Consider the following 14985-nt stretch of genomic DNA (forward strand, 5'->3'; position numbering starts at 1 on the left):
AATGTTCTCATTCAAGGTCCCAATTAGTGACTTATTTTCACGGGTTTACATGCTAAATCAACTCATAAATGATGCCTTTCAAGTTAACCACACAAAACCTTCAAATTTCACCATTATTCCTACAAAATTCTAGTCCCCACACATATGTGCTCAAAAAGTTCAAACTTTGTACCAAAATTCATGCTTTAACAATCAAGAGTACCATTCATGAAGTGACCCAATCAATACTTTTGTATACTATCAATTCAACATCATCATTGGCTCATAAACTATGTCTTCTCACCATAAACGACACCAAACATGCAATACTATAACGGAATAAAACAACCAACTCAAAACAAGCAATACTAACAACACTAAATAAACTCCCATAACTGAAACTTGACACCACCAAAGTAATATAAGCTCCACCAAACAAAAGAAATGCAACGAATTTAAAACCAATTAACTAAGCAATCATAACAATCTACCCCCCTCATACTAGAGTTGTGCAATGCCCTCATTGCACAAAACGAAACAGACACTAAAAACATAAAAACTCATGAATGTAAATGCAAAGACAGAATATGCAAAATAAAAAGAAAGGAGAAACGGTAAACTCCCCTGATCAGAAATCATCCTCCTCCTCATTCTCTGGCGGTGGAACTCCCTCTTCAGCTGCTGGGGGCATAGGATAATTGTACTGAAAATGGAAGGGTGGCGGGTATGCGGGTGTAGGTGGCCGTCCGGAAGTGTCGATGCCCAAATGAGTTGAGATCCCCTGCACCAAGTATTCGATGTTCTGAATGTGAGCCTGATTAACGGCCTGGTACTGAGTCTGATAATTGGCCCAAGAGCCCAATTCGTCGACGCGATCTCGCATGGCGCGGCGGCGTGGCTGCGGAGGTGGTGGTGCATGTCCTAAGGCCGGAGGTGGTTGAGCTGCTCTCCTATAACCGAAAAATACCTTCTCGAGCAGCTCAGCCTGTCTTTTCCCCCTCTTGGATTTATAAAGAGCCTCATCAATGGCTCTCATCGGTGGTAACCACTCATCATCATCTGCGAATATCACCCCCGCTCGGGCACACAGCTCAATCACTATCGTCGGGAAGTAAAAAGCCAAATTGCTGCTATTAATACACATGATAAACTGTCCGAAAATGAGCCTGCCCACATCAATCACCATCCCAGTACAGATGGCATAAAGAACAACCGCCCGCTCACGCTGCACATCACTCGTATGACCGACCGACATCAATCTCTTAGACAAGAATGCATACCACAATGCCACCTCCATTTGCAAAAAATTTTCTAGAAAGATCGTATAAGTCCCCGGTTGTTTCCACGTGGTGCCCGGATAACAGAGTGTGCGAATGATCAAATCATAATCCGGGTTAAGCACCCACGCCTGAAACACCGAATCGTCCACCGACGGTAAACCCAACATTTCATTGATCGTCTTGGAATCATACGGGACTAGATGTCCCCTCACAAATGCCTTATACTCATTCCCCTCCGGAGCATTGGCATAAAATTCACGCACAACCGGAACCACTGCTGCATTCGGTTGTGCAAAAAAGATATTCCACCCTCTTCTTTCTACTTGGGACTCCGAAAAATGATCGATAATAGATGAGCTAAATCCACGCTCAGGGATTGGTTTCCTATGTAGTCTAGCATGTTCAAATCTCTCCCTAGCTTTTTCATTCACAAACTTAGATGGAGGGGACCGAGAACTAGAAGTACCATGAGTTACCTTAGACTTTTTAGGTGCCATTGTGGAAGATTGGAGAAGAGCGCAAGTAGTTCGTAGTAGGGGGATGTTTTCCGGAACTTGGTGGCGGTCGGGAACGGAAGGGGCGGCCGGAAAAGAGGCGACGGCGGCCGGAAATCGCTTGGGTTCGCCGGAGAGTTGAGTTCTTGACTGGAAAATCGCGTCTTGACACTCGGTGAAGGTGAGGGTGCACGATTGTACCTGAAATTTGGTGAGAAGAGATAAATTGAGTGAGATTGAGAGAGTGGGGGCGAAAAATTCGGAAAGGGGGCGAGGGTTTCGAGTGGGGAGTGGAGAATAAAATGTAGTAGACTTTAAATTTGCGCGATCCGCCCGGGCGGATATAAGTTTCCGCCCGGGCGGATGTTCCTCGAATTTTTTTTTTGAAAAGAGCGCGCTCAGGCGTATGTAAGCTTCCGCCCGGGCGGATGTTCCTCGAATTTTTTTTTTTTTAAAAGGGCGCGCTCGGACGGATGTAAGCTTCCGCCCGGGTGGATGTTCCTCGAATTTTTTGAAAAGGGCACGCCCGGGCGGATATAAATTCCCGCCCGGGCGGAAGTTTCACGGCATGGATTTTAAAAAGCTCTGGTGCCATTTTTTTTTCTTATTATTTTGTTTTAAAAAAAATTAAAACAAAAAAAAAGCAAGAGAAAACAAGCAAATCGACACGAAAGAAAAATTAAATCAAATGCAAGAGAAGGGAAAGAAAAATAGTTCTCAATTTATAGTCGAGAGCTTGACTGTCGGTCCGTCTCAGTTCGGCATGTCTTGGAATCGGGTTGTGGCTCGATTGTGCCACCCATGTAGTGCTTAAGGCGCTGGGCTTTGACCGTAAATGTCCCATCCTTCCCATCTTTCAACTCTACCGCTCCCGATGGGTATACTTTCGAAATCACGAATGGACCGGACCATCGTGACTTCAGTTTTCCGAGAAATAGTCGCAACCGGGAGTTGTAGAGCAGGACGTTTTCACCTTCTTTGAATTCTCTTTCGATGATTCGCCTATCATGAGCCTTCTTTGTCTTTTCTTTGTATGACAGTGCTAGATCATAGGCCAGATTCCGGAATTCCTCCAACTGATCTAGTTGAAGCAAACGTCGTTCACCTGCATCAATAAAGTTAAAGTTTAGTGCTTTTGTTGCCCAATATGCCCGTTGCTCTAACTCTACAGGTAGATGACATGCTTTACCGAACAAAAGCCTATACGGTGTAGTGCCTATAGGTGTTTTAAAAACAGTCCTATATGCCCACAGAGCATCGTCTAACCTCACCGATCAATCTTTCCTATTGACACCTACCACTTTCTCCAAAACTCGCTTTATCTCTCGGTTCGACACTTCCACTTGACCACTCATCTGGGGGTGATAGGGGGTAGATATCTTATGTGTGACACCATATTTGCTCAAAAGTTTTTCAAATAGTTTGTTGCAAAAATGCGTGCCAGCATCACTAATGATTGCTCGTGGTGTTCCAAATCGGTTAAAAATATTTTTCTTTAAAATTTTTAGGACCACTTGAGCATCATTAGTGGCATACGCTTCCGCCTCTACCCACTTAGACACATAATCCACCACAACCAAGATGTATTTTTTCGTGAAAGAACTAGGAAACGGTCCCATAAAGTCTATCCCCCACACATCAAAAACCTCACACTCAATGATATTATTTAAAGGCATTTCGTGACGGTTAGAGATGTTACCTGTCCGCTGGCATTTATCACAATGTAGCACATAAGAACGAGCATCTTTAAAGAGAGTTGGCCAATAAAAGCCACATTCAAATACCTTGGATGTCGTCCTTATTGGTCCGAAATGACCACCTACCTCACGGTCATGGCAATGGTTGAGAATTTGATCAAACTCTTCCTCCGCAACACACCGTCTTATCATGGAATCTGCAAAAATTTTAAACAAAAACGGTTACTCCCAAAAATAGTATTTCACGTCAGAAAAGAATTTCTTTCGTTGGTGAAACGATAGGTTTGGTGGAGGTGTGCCTGTGACAAGAAAGTTAGCGAAATTTGCATACCATGGACAATGTTTCATCACAAGCAATTGTTCATCAGGAAACCAGTCATCTATATCATCGTCACTGCCCTTAATTCTAACATGCTCAAGGCTAGACAGATGATCAGCAACTACATTTTCCACACCCTTTTTATCTCGAATCTCGAGATCAAATTCTTGCAATAATAAAATCCACCTAATTAACCTAGGTTTCGCGTCTTTCTTAGCAAGCAAGTATTTTAGGGCAGAATGATCTGTATACACAGTTAATTTAGACAGAACAAGGTATGAATGAAATTTGTCGAAAGCAAATACTATAGCAAGTAATTCCTTTTCAGTAGTAGCGTAATTCAATTCAGCATCATTTAAAGTCTTACTTGCATAGTAGATGGTATGAATTACCTTGTTCTTCCTTTGACCCAACACCGCACCAACAGCTGTATCACTAGCATCGCACATCACCTCAAACGGTAACTCCCAATCAGGGACAGTCAGAACAGGTGTTGTCACCAAGATTTCCTTGAGTATCTCGAATGCATGTAGACAAGTAGAATCAAAATTAAATTCAACATCTTTCATCAACAAAGAGGATAAAGGTTTAGCAATTTCAGAAAAATCTTTAATAAAACGCCTATAAAAAACAGCATGCCCTAGGAAACTTCTAACTCTTTTTATTGATGAAGGTGGTGGTAGGTTTTTGATTACTTCCACCTTGGCCTTGTCGACCTCAATTCCATTATCTGATACCTTGTGTCCTAGTGTCCTAACACAATCCCCTCTCGAACCATAAAATGACACTTCTCCCAATTTAACACCAAATTGCTCTCTTCACATCTAATTAACACCAAGTTAAAATTCTCTAAACATTCATTAAATGAGGAGCCAAAAATAGAGAAATCATCCATAAAAATTTCAAGGAAATTTTCAATCATGTCATGAAAGATAGCGGTCATGCATCTTTGAAATGTTGCAGGTGCATTGCATAAACCAAAGGGCATACGCCTAAACGCAAAAGTGCCATAAGGGCAAGTGAAAGTAGTTTTCTCTTGGTCCTCAGGTGCAATTGTGATTTGATTGTATCCCGAATATCCATCTAAAAAGCAATAAAATTCATGACCTGCTAATCGTTCAATCATTTGATCGATAAATGGCAAGGGAAAGTGATCTTTACGGGTTGCATCATTTAATTTCCTATAATCTATGCACACACGCCAACCCGTAACAGTTCTAGTGGGAATCAACTCATTTTTTCATTCGTAATAACAGTAATCCCACCCTTTTTAGGCACACATTGTACAGGACTTACCCACGCACTATCAGAGATAGGATAGATAATACCTGCATCCAGAAGTTTAATTGTTTCAGCTTTTACTACCTCTTGCATCTTTGGATTGAGTCTCCTTTGTGGTTGTGCTAGAGGTGAGTATTTATCTTCCATCAGAATTTTGTGCATGCAGATCAAAGGACTTATCCCTTTTACGTCCGAAACCTTCCAAGCGAATGCTCCTTTATGCTCCTTAAGGACTCCCAAGAGCTTACTCTCCATATCATCTGTCAAAGAAGAGGAAATAATAACAGGCAATTTATTATTTTCTCCTAAATATACGTACTTGAGATGTGGAGGTAGTGGTTTGAGCTCCACAGTAGGTGGCTCCTCTAGGCTTGACTTTTGAGGCATTAAATCTTTTCTGTCGCCCAATTCCTCTAGTCTAAGCCTCACTTGCTTTCTCCAAGGTGGAATGGCATTCAAGTGAGCTACCATCTCCATCTTTTCCTCGTCTAGCTCGTCCTCCTGCTTTTCAGTAGTGAGAGTGGCCTCCAATGGTTCTTTCAATCCATCCTGCATAAAATCACAAACGAGAGAATCCAAGACATCTATACGAAAACAACTACCAGCGTGCATTGTGTGCTTGAGAGTATTGAAGACATCAAAAATAATTTCGTCTTCTCCAACTCTCAGTCTCAATTTCCCCTCTTCAACATCAATCAGTGCTTTCCCTGTAGCCAGAAACGGTCTCCCTAGGATTAAAGGCATTTCTAAATCTTCCTCCATGTCAAGTACCACAAAATCTGCAGGAAAAATAAACTTATCCACTTTCACCAAAACATCTTCGATAATCCTACGTGGATACTTGACAGATCTGTCAGCCAGCTGCAACGACATCCTAGTTGGCTTGGGTTCACCTAATCCCAGTCTCCTAAACACAGAAAAAGGCATCAGATTAATACTCGCACCAAGATCACATAGAGCTTTATGAAAATTGATGTCACCAATAATGCAAGGTATAGAGAAACTCCCTGGATCTTTTTTCTTAGGAGGCATCTTGTTTTGAACTAAAGCGGAGCAATTTTCAGTCAAATTCACCGTCATATGATCTTCTAGCTTTCGCTTATTTGCTAAGATATCTTTCAAGAATTTTGCATAACTTGACATATTCAATAAAGCATCAGCAAAAGGAATGTTAATATGCAATTTTTTTAAATATCTCAAGAAATTTACCAAATTGTGCATCTAATTTAGCTTTTTTCATTGCTGCAGGAAAAGGTGGAGAGATAAAAATTTTATTCTGTGCAATAGGTGTAGATGTAGAGTTAGAAGACTTACCTCCTCGATTTTCCACCTCACCCTCACCGTGCTTGGTCTTTTCCTCATTAGACTCGAGTGCTTTTCCACTACGCAATTCCACAGCCTTCACATGTTCTCTTGGGTTAGTTTTCGTGTTGCATGGCTAAGCTCCTTGCTCCCTATTAGCAATCAACTTAGCCAATTGTCCAATTTGATTCTCTAACCCCTTTATGGATGCATCTTGGTTCTGAAATCTCGTCTCTGTTGCAGAAATAAATTTAGTCATCATTTGCTCTAAATTGGACTTCTCCTCCTGAGCTGGTTCTGGCTTGAATCCTTGGTGCATCCCATACGGTGGACCTCTTTGTTGGCGATTTTGGTTGTTTTGACCTCCCCATGAAAAGTTTGGGTGATTCCTCCATCCCGGATTATATGTGTTCGAATAAGGGTCATTTCTAGGACGGTTCTGGAATCCCACTTGTTTTACCGGTGCTCCCTCAGGCACATATAATGGATTGTCATCTTGGCAATCCTGCACGTCATGCTCACCCCCACACTTATCATAGAAAATTTCTTGCAGACGCATAGCCGACCCACTCATGCTCATCCCATCAATCTTTCTATTCAAAGCCTCTAACTGTGCTGAAACCGCCGACAAATCATTAACTTGATTAACTCCAGCACCTCGTCTCTGCCTATCAGACTGAGGATGATAGCTACTAGCAGCCATCTCCTCCAATAACTCATATCCTTCCTCAGCCGTTTTTCTCAGTAAGTTACCACAGGCAGCAGCATCTATTATAGTACGGTTAGGAGTAAGCAGACCGTAGTAGAAATTTTGAACAACTAACCCAAGAGGCAGCTCATGGTGTGGACATCTCCTCAACAAGTCCTTGTAGCGCTCCCATGCCTCGTAAAGTAACTCTTGCTCATGTTGAGCAAAAGTAGTAATGTCGGCTCTAAGCTTCATAGTCTTCGACGGACGAAAGTACTTGATCAAGAATGCCTTTGCCATATCCTCCCATGTAGTAATAGACCCTACAGGCAAACAGTTTAACCACGACTTAGCTTTATCTCTCAGTGAAAATGGAAATAAACGCAAACGAACAGCATCATCAGACACGCCATTAAACTTAAAAGTATCACAAATTTCAAGAAAGTCAGCTATATGAGAATTAGGGTCGTCAAGTGCACTTTCCCCAAATTGGAAAGTGTTCTGAATCATCTGAATGATAGCTGGCTTGATCTCAAACTGATTAGCTCGGATGACGAGTCTTACGATGCTTGGACGTGCTCCATCAAGAGACGGCTGCGCATAATCCATCATCGGTATACGCCTTGGCTCCTCTCTGTGTTGATCGTCTTCCATTCTTTCCTTCACTCTTTGCTGTTGTAGTCGACGTCTAGCTGTGCTTTCAATCTCGGGGTCAAAAGGCTCAAGCTTAAACTCGAGTGATCTTCGCATGCACCACAAGAAAAATCTGCAACACAATGAGAGTATCAAATAACAATAAAATAAATAATACTAAAGAATTTTAATGAAAAATAAAAAAATTGTGAATCAACAGTCCCCGGCAACGGCGCCAAAAACTTGATCGAGCAAAAGTTGCACAGTGAATAGTCCCAAAATTTATTTTATAAATGAGAGCTCGATTTAAATATCGCAAGTGCACAATAGTCAAGTTATAATAAACGTAAGTGAATACGAGTATAGTTCCACAAGGACTGCGTTACACTATTTTTATTTTCAAGTAAAATTTCTTTAGCAACGATAAAATGAGTTGATGATTAAACTAATGTAAATTAAACAATAAACTAATGTAAATTAAACAACTAAAATAATTAAAATGCAAAGAAAACGTATTCAAGAAAGCAATGATTAATTTGGATTAAATCAATTGAGAAATGAATTTGTGGGGAATTAGCAGTTCACCTACCACTCGTGTTTAAATAATTACACTCGACTTTTACTCGTGCATTCGACGGAATTCCCTAGACTAATTAATATACTCTGTTGAGCTATATTAATACTAATCATAAACATGCAGTACTCAAGTGTCCTCGATTATTTAACAGTTCAAGATTGCATTACATTCCATGGAATCCACTAGCTTTCATCCGGGTGAACTATCACTATCGACACGTACCCAATTCCGTATATCTACTAAAACTGTAAATCCGTGGTTTATACTATTTGATCCTATTGTTAATTGTTCTATCTAAATCATCAACAACATGAAATAATCAAAGGAAGTTAGCTAGGCTTCGATTGAAACAAGGAAGAACAATAGCATAAACAAATCACTAATAAAAACGTCGAGAAATAATGTTAAACACCGAGTACGAGGTAGGATCCCCTCAAATCCCAACAAATCAAGAGTTTAGCTACTGAAATTCATGATAAAAACCAACAATTAATGTAATAAATAAAATACTGAATAATGAAAATACTAAAGATGACGATGGATGACGGTCACGACGCGTGGAAATCTCGAGGTCTTCGAAATCTCCTTTTTCTAGCCTCTCCTCCAAGAAAAGTGATGAAAAATATGATAAAATCTGAAAAACGGCTCGCTGATCTCGTCTCTTAGGTTTAGGTGTAGGATAGAGTCCATAAAAAGTTGGAAACAAATCTTCCCGAATCTCGCTTCTCGCTAGGGCGGTATATTTTGACCGCCCTAGCGAGAGGTCCTCGCATAAACTTCCTCGAGCATGTCCCTGGTTTCGCTGGGGCGGTCACTTTTGACCGCCCTAGCGAGACACTTGCGCATAAAATCCTCGGCCAGACCAAAATGCTCGCTGGGGCGGTGCGAATCCTCTTCGATATTTTGATAAATTTTCTCCCACTTTTTGGTTCAATTCCTACAAAATAACCACAAAATACACGAGATCAATCACATGCTAAATAATGCTAAAAAAATGCAAAATTAAACTAAAACAAACTAATATGATGCTTGAATGCGACTCAAAACCAACACTAAAAACACGTAAAAACGAGTCCTATCACCTCCTCATATGCTGCATTGATTATCCTACCAATCTCAGAACAGCGATGCACTCATCTACATTTTCTAAAGAAGTTCTGACAATGGAAAATGTAGATTATATGTTGCAATCAGTTACCGAGGATATTCAAATGGAGTTCAAAGATGACGTTGTTGAACCTATTGAAGATCAACTTATGATATCAACAACGAAAGCAGAGGCACAAACTGAAACTGTTAAGTTACCAACTAAACAAATAATCTCTCTCTCAGTTAAGGAACCAACAGTTGCAACTACTTTTCCATCTATCGATTAGTTGTTTCATGATAATTTCTTTATGACAAAAGCCACCATTCAGTTATTTGCTGCTCAAAATACTGTCAAGGCATCCAGCTCTTCAATTGATCATCAGGATCACCCTCCCATTCAGTCAGCTCAAGTAGCAACATTAGAAGAATTTGCTGATGATATAGACCAAGATATTGCTACAGAACAACTTGCAGTTGTGGAAAATTCTCAGAATGGAAAGGGGAAAGAAAAATTTCCTACTGAAGAACTCTCTCCTGAAATTCCACTAGACGCTGATCTAATACTGGAGACCATAGTTTTAGAACTTAACAATCTTGGTTCAAGCATCAGTCAAATAAAATCTACTCAGTTGTTGCATTCTTTAAGCATAGACTCCTTAAAATAACATACAATGAAGGACTTAAAGAAACTGACCAAGGATGGGGTTGCCTTTTTTGATTCCACTGAAAAGATTAAAAGAGAATTAGTTAAAATCCCTATTTTATTCTCTTCACAAGAGCAACTCAGCAATCGGATGACTTTGTGCATACTAGTTTATCTAACAAGATCGACACAATGCTAAAACAGCTGGCTGAAGTATCTGCTCAAGTGAGTTCACCATTCCTCCTCTTCACAAGAGTGGAGGGTGTTGACCTAAAGGGTGGAAGAACATAAGACAGATGCAGCATGAGAAAGCAGTAAAAAGATAACTGAACTAGACAAGCCAACTGATACCAACTGAGAAGAAGTCAAAGAAATAATTTTGAGTGTCCTAAATCAGTTGATTATTCTGGAGGCTTAATTTTTATTTGAAATTTTTGTACGAATATGTACTTAACTTTTTCAAATCGATAAAAATTATCATTGCTCAATATGTACAAATATGTACATTATCTACAATCATTTTTGTCATCATCGGTTCAAGAAACCTATGTTTTGTCAAACACCGAAAAGGGACAAATTGTGGAATATTATATGTTTCAGAGTTTGACAAATTAAATTTAAAGGAAATGAAGAATCCAACTGATTGAACTGACGAAACTAAAGACTTCGTTTTGAGGTGAACTGAAAAACTTTATCAACTGAAGTTTTCGTAAATGATAGGAGATTAGTTACAACTGATAATGTCCAGCTGAACTAGTTGGCTTATCAATTCACTTCAAATGAGTTGCCCTAAAATCAGTTGAAAGATCAGCAGAACAGTCTGACATGTCGTACCAAAGCAGAATAGGTGTATCAGAACAGAATAGTCTGAAAACCTAGTACTACTGTCAGATAAAGCTATTACACGATGAATCAACGCATATTTGTCATTAAATGAAGATTAAATGCATTCAATGCGACCGTTGAGTTCGAAGAATATATATAGTTGATAAAATCAGTTGAAGAAGGTTGGTGACAAAGAACAAGAAAATATACGAAGCAATCAAACCAATAAATTGCGATACACCTTTTTTTCAATTGCGATACACTTCACGATCATATTCTCAAGTTTTCAGATCGCATATGTAAGCTCTACATTCTAATATTTATCATTAACATTCAGGCTACGAATTAGAGCATATTTCAATTTAACAAACTGTGTAAGAAGTGTTAGGCTAAGAGTTTCAGTTTTGCAGTGTGTAAGACCAACTAAAGTGGGTTTTTACAATTTGTTGTAATATATCAAAGTCTTTTAATGAAATCATATCTTTGGGATAGAAGGGGTGAAGTAGGAGCATTTGAAGTCTCCGAACATCCAGAAAAACTCTTGTGTTCATTTCAGTTATCATTTCAGTCTATTTTAAGTATTTAATCTATATTTCAGTCTTATTCTGTACTTGTATAAGTTGACTGATTTATATCGACACAAAAGATTCTTGGATCAGTTCCTCAACTGATTCACATTTCAGAAAAGAAGTTAAAGAAGCCGAGGTGTTTCTAAACACCTGAGCCATCCCAACCAATCCTAAAAGAAATTATATATCTTCTAAATTAAACGAATTTGAGCCTCGTTTCAACCATCAATTTGAATATCCCGGAGTAGGCGTCCATAAGTAAGGAAAATAATTTGTAAAAGTGAGAAATGGAGTTTAAAAATTCCATAATGATAATCGAATTAGCTTTGCCATTAATGAAAGGAATTATGTATAAATTTACAATAAAAGAATTAAAATAAGCTGTTGGAAATTTAAAGGAACTAGGAAATATAATATGAAAATAATATTGAAATCTGGAAAATATAAATGTAAGAAATAAAATTTATATTTAAAATGTGTCATCGATGGACTGCTGAAATTGGAAAGAATTTGAATATTTGATTGCGAGAGCTGTTTGTGACTCATTTCTTCATTTAATATGATAATTACTTCTAAATGTCATCCTCCAAATTCAGGAATATGGAGCATGTTACCTCTCCACTTTCTTCATTTTTGTTTGACTTACTATTTCAACTTCCAATTCATGACCTACATTTCAAATATTCACATTTCTTGCTTTAACTATCAAGTTTCTTGAGCTGATCCACCAACCCACTTGCCCCACTATGAACATGTCCCACTTTATTGCAACTGATTTTGAAACGTCTGCTACTCGTTTTCTTAAATCGTGCAAGAAATTTTTTTTCTTAATCTCCATAATTCAAAATATACATATATATATATATATTTTCAAATATGTTGTCACCATTTTAAAAATAAATATCCAACTAAGATTTAAAAATCCAAGGGAAAATATTTTGAATCATAAGATCGTCAAACGTTTTACAAACCTAAAAAAATTATTTGAAAAGTATATCTCATACTATAACCTCTCAAAAATCTCTTATAACATAAATAAAAGTAGTAAAAATATCTTTAACATAACTTAAAATCATGAATCATAACAAGTGCGGAAAACTAGCGTCGGTCCTCGGTTTATGTGCACCTTCATTCCAGCAAAATCAACCATTAAGACCTCGATTATCATATTCATAATCAATATCATCTGCATCAATCACACCTAGTAAGTCTAAAGACTCAACACATCATATTTTTGATAACAAGTACTATATATACAGATCACATGACCGTGAAAAATACTTGTACTTAAAATATCGTTTTCATGAAGATGCATAAACTTTAAACAATAACATTTTCATAAACATTTTCAAGATGCATAAACTTTAAATAAAAACATTTTCATGATGCATACACATATTCATAATCATATCCATATCCACGTTCATATTCATATCCGTATCCATATTTGTATCAACATATTCTTATTCATATTCATATTCATTTTCATATTCCTTTCGTTGAATTCAGATCGATAATTGTGACTCGTATTCGTAATTGTATTGGGCGATGGTGAAAGTGGATCGATTAAGGTGCCCGACAACGGAAGTTTCAAAATATTTTTCACACATGAAAAACCGAGCACCCTAAACACTAAGATGTGTAGTAAATAAAATAAAACACAAAATGACATTCATAGAGTGTTTTAGAAAATTTTTACCTATGAATCTTAAAAGATTGATGACGACTCCAACTTAATTGTCAAACAAATAATGTAACATACCGTACTTTTACTACTCAAAATTTGTGAAAAAATTAAAATTTTTCTCAAATATAAAATAACCTTTCAAATTGTGATCAGATAAAAAGTTTGCTAAAGAAAATACTTGTTCAAAACATCATAAATCGAAATATAAAATCAAAGAATTTGAGCATTTCAAAAACATGGGAGGTCCTCGGGTTTAGTCTCCCGCTCAGTCAAAGCCTGCTCCTTGGTCCCCACCTCCAGCCTCCTCATAAACATCCTCACCTGCATCGATCAAGTCTAGTGAGTCTAAAGACTCAACATGTATAAACTGGAAGTAAAAATTACTACATAATAAAATCCCATGCAACTTTAAAATAGGACATACATACTTAAAACTTGAACTTGCATATCAAAACCTTAACATACGTACGTACCTACTTAGACGTGCCATCAACATAAACTTTTCTTAAACATGCTTGCATACTTGGACATACTTGGACATACATAACTTCATCATTTTGCGTAGATATATGTTTCAATGCAAGTGACCCATAACATAATCGCCTGATCAGACTAGACCACAGTACTGGGCTGGCAGGAACGAATCCACTGTCACATATATGATATCCCCGTTCATAGTTTAACGGGCTGATTGGTCTCCATTCATAATTTAACGCTTTCCAATCTCGATCTAAACCCGTTCATAATTTAGTCGGCGGATTGGTCCTCGTTCATAATTTAACGCTTTCCAATCCTAAACATAATTTGGTCACAAGACATTTAGCATACCTCAAAAACTTAAAATATTTTTTTCTGCACGTCAAACATACTTACTTGGAGTTGAGGGATTCGTTGGATCTCGCTTGGGGCCACTACTGCACATAATAACATGATTTTCAACACTTAACTTGCATACTTAGACATAGGTATTCTTGCTCACCACCAAATAAAATAGAAAGCTTATAACATTCTAGATCACTTAGGACTTGACCTCGTTAAATCGTCGTACTAACCCATGACATCGAACCCCGAACAATCTCTTAAATGATGTGAATAAAAGACATGAACTCACTATAGAACTTGAAAAGAAGAAAGAACAAAATATTTTTACAGATGGGCCGCGTTTGGGTGGTAAAACATTACAGCACGCGCGCCAGGTTCCGCGATCGGGCGGTAATAAATTACCACTCGAGCACCGAGCCTTCTAGGGAAAATACTCGGACAGAACGAGTGGCGCTCGAGCGGTAAAATATTACCGCTCGGGCACCGAGTCTTCTGGACTCCGTGACACGAAACTTAAAACTCCTACTAAATTATATGAATCATGAACCAATCTATCGAGACTCATCTAAGGATGCTATGACAGGGATTCAACTCAAACAAAAGCCCCCAAAAACGACGACTCACAACAACTACGCAACATAATCTCTAAAATGAATTTTGACACAAAAATACTTCCTACGAATTCTAACGCAACCAAGTGCCTACCGACACAAGACTAAGAACCAAAATTTATCCCAATGTCATACTCACAATACCCAAACGCAGCAGCGATCCACCAATGGTTCCCAACGAAGCCTGCAACTCAAAAACTTCAAGAACACATCAATAACACATTTTCAGAAAACGCAGTTTGAGCAGTCCCATGAAACTCACCATAACTCACTCAATTGTTCATCCAAATACTTAGAATTTTATAACAAATCGAAGGTATCGAAAATTTCTACAATTTTAATGTTGAAAGTTTTCTCAAAATTGCGACCGAAAAATTGCAGTTTTTAAAAGAATAGTAAAAACGACATTTTCACATTTAGAAACGTTCAAAATGCGATCTAAACAATTACCGCTCAAACTTTACACTTCACACATGTATTTTTACGCAT

The 14985-nt window shown here is 38.2% G+C and overlaps 1 non-coding gene across 1 annotated transcript; it reads left to right on the forward strand.

The window, feature by feature from the left end:
* Positions 1 to 7185: 7185 nt before the first annotated feature.
* On the forward strand, positions 7186 to 7292 carry LOC140804104 (small nucleolar RNA R71). Its single transcript, XR_012112063.1, has one exon. It is a non-coding gene; the product is annotated as a small nucleolar RNA R71 (small nucleolar RNA).
* The last annotated feature ends 7693 nt before the right edge of the window (positions 7293 to 14985 follow it).

Source organism: Primulina eburnea, chromosome 10 (genome assembly GCF_022965805.1).
Source record: "Primulina eburnea isolate SZY01 chromosome 10, ASM2296580v1, whole genome shotgun sequence".
NCBI classification, from domain to species: Eukaryota; Viridiplantae; Streptophyta; class Magnoliopsida; order Lamiales; family Gesneriaceae; genus Primulina; species Primulina eburnea.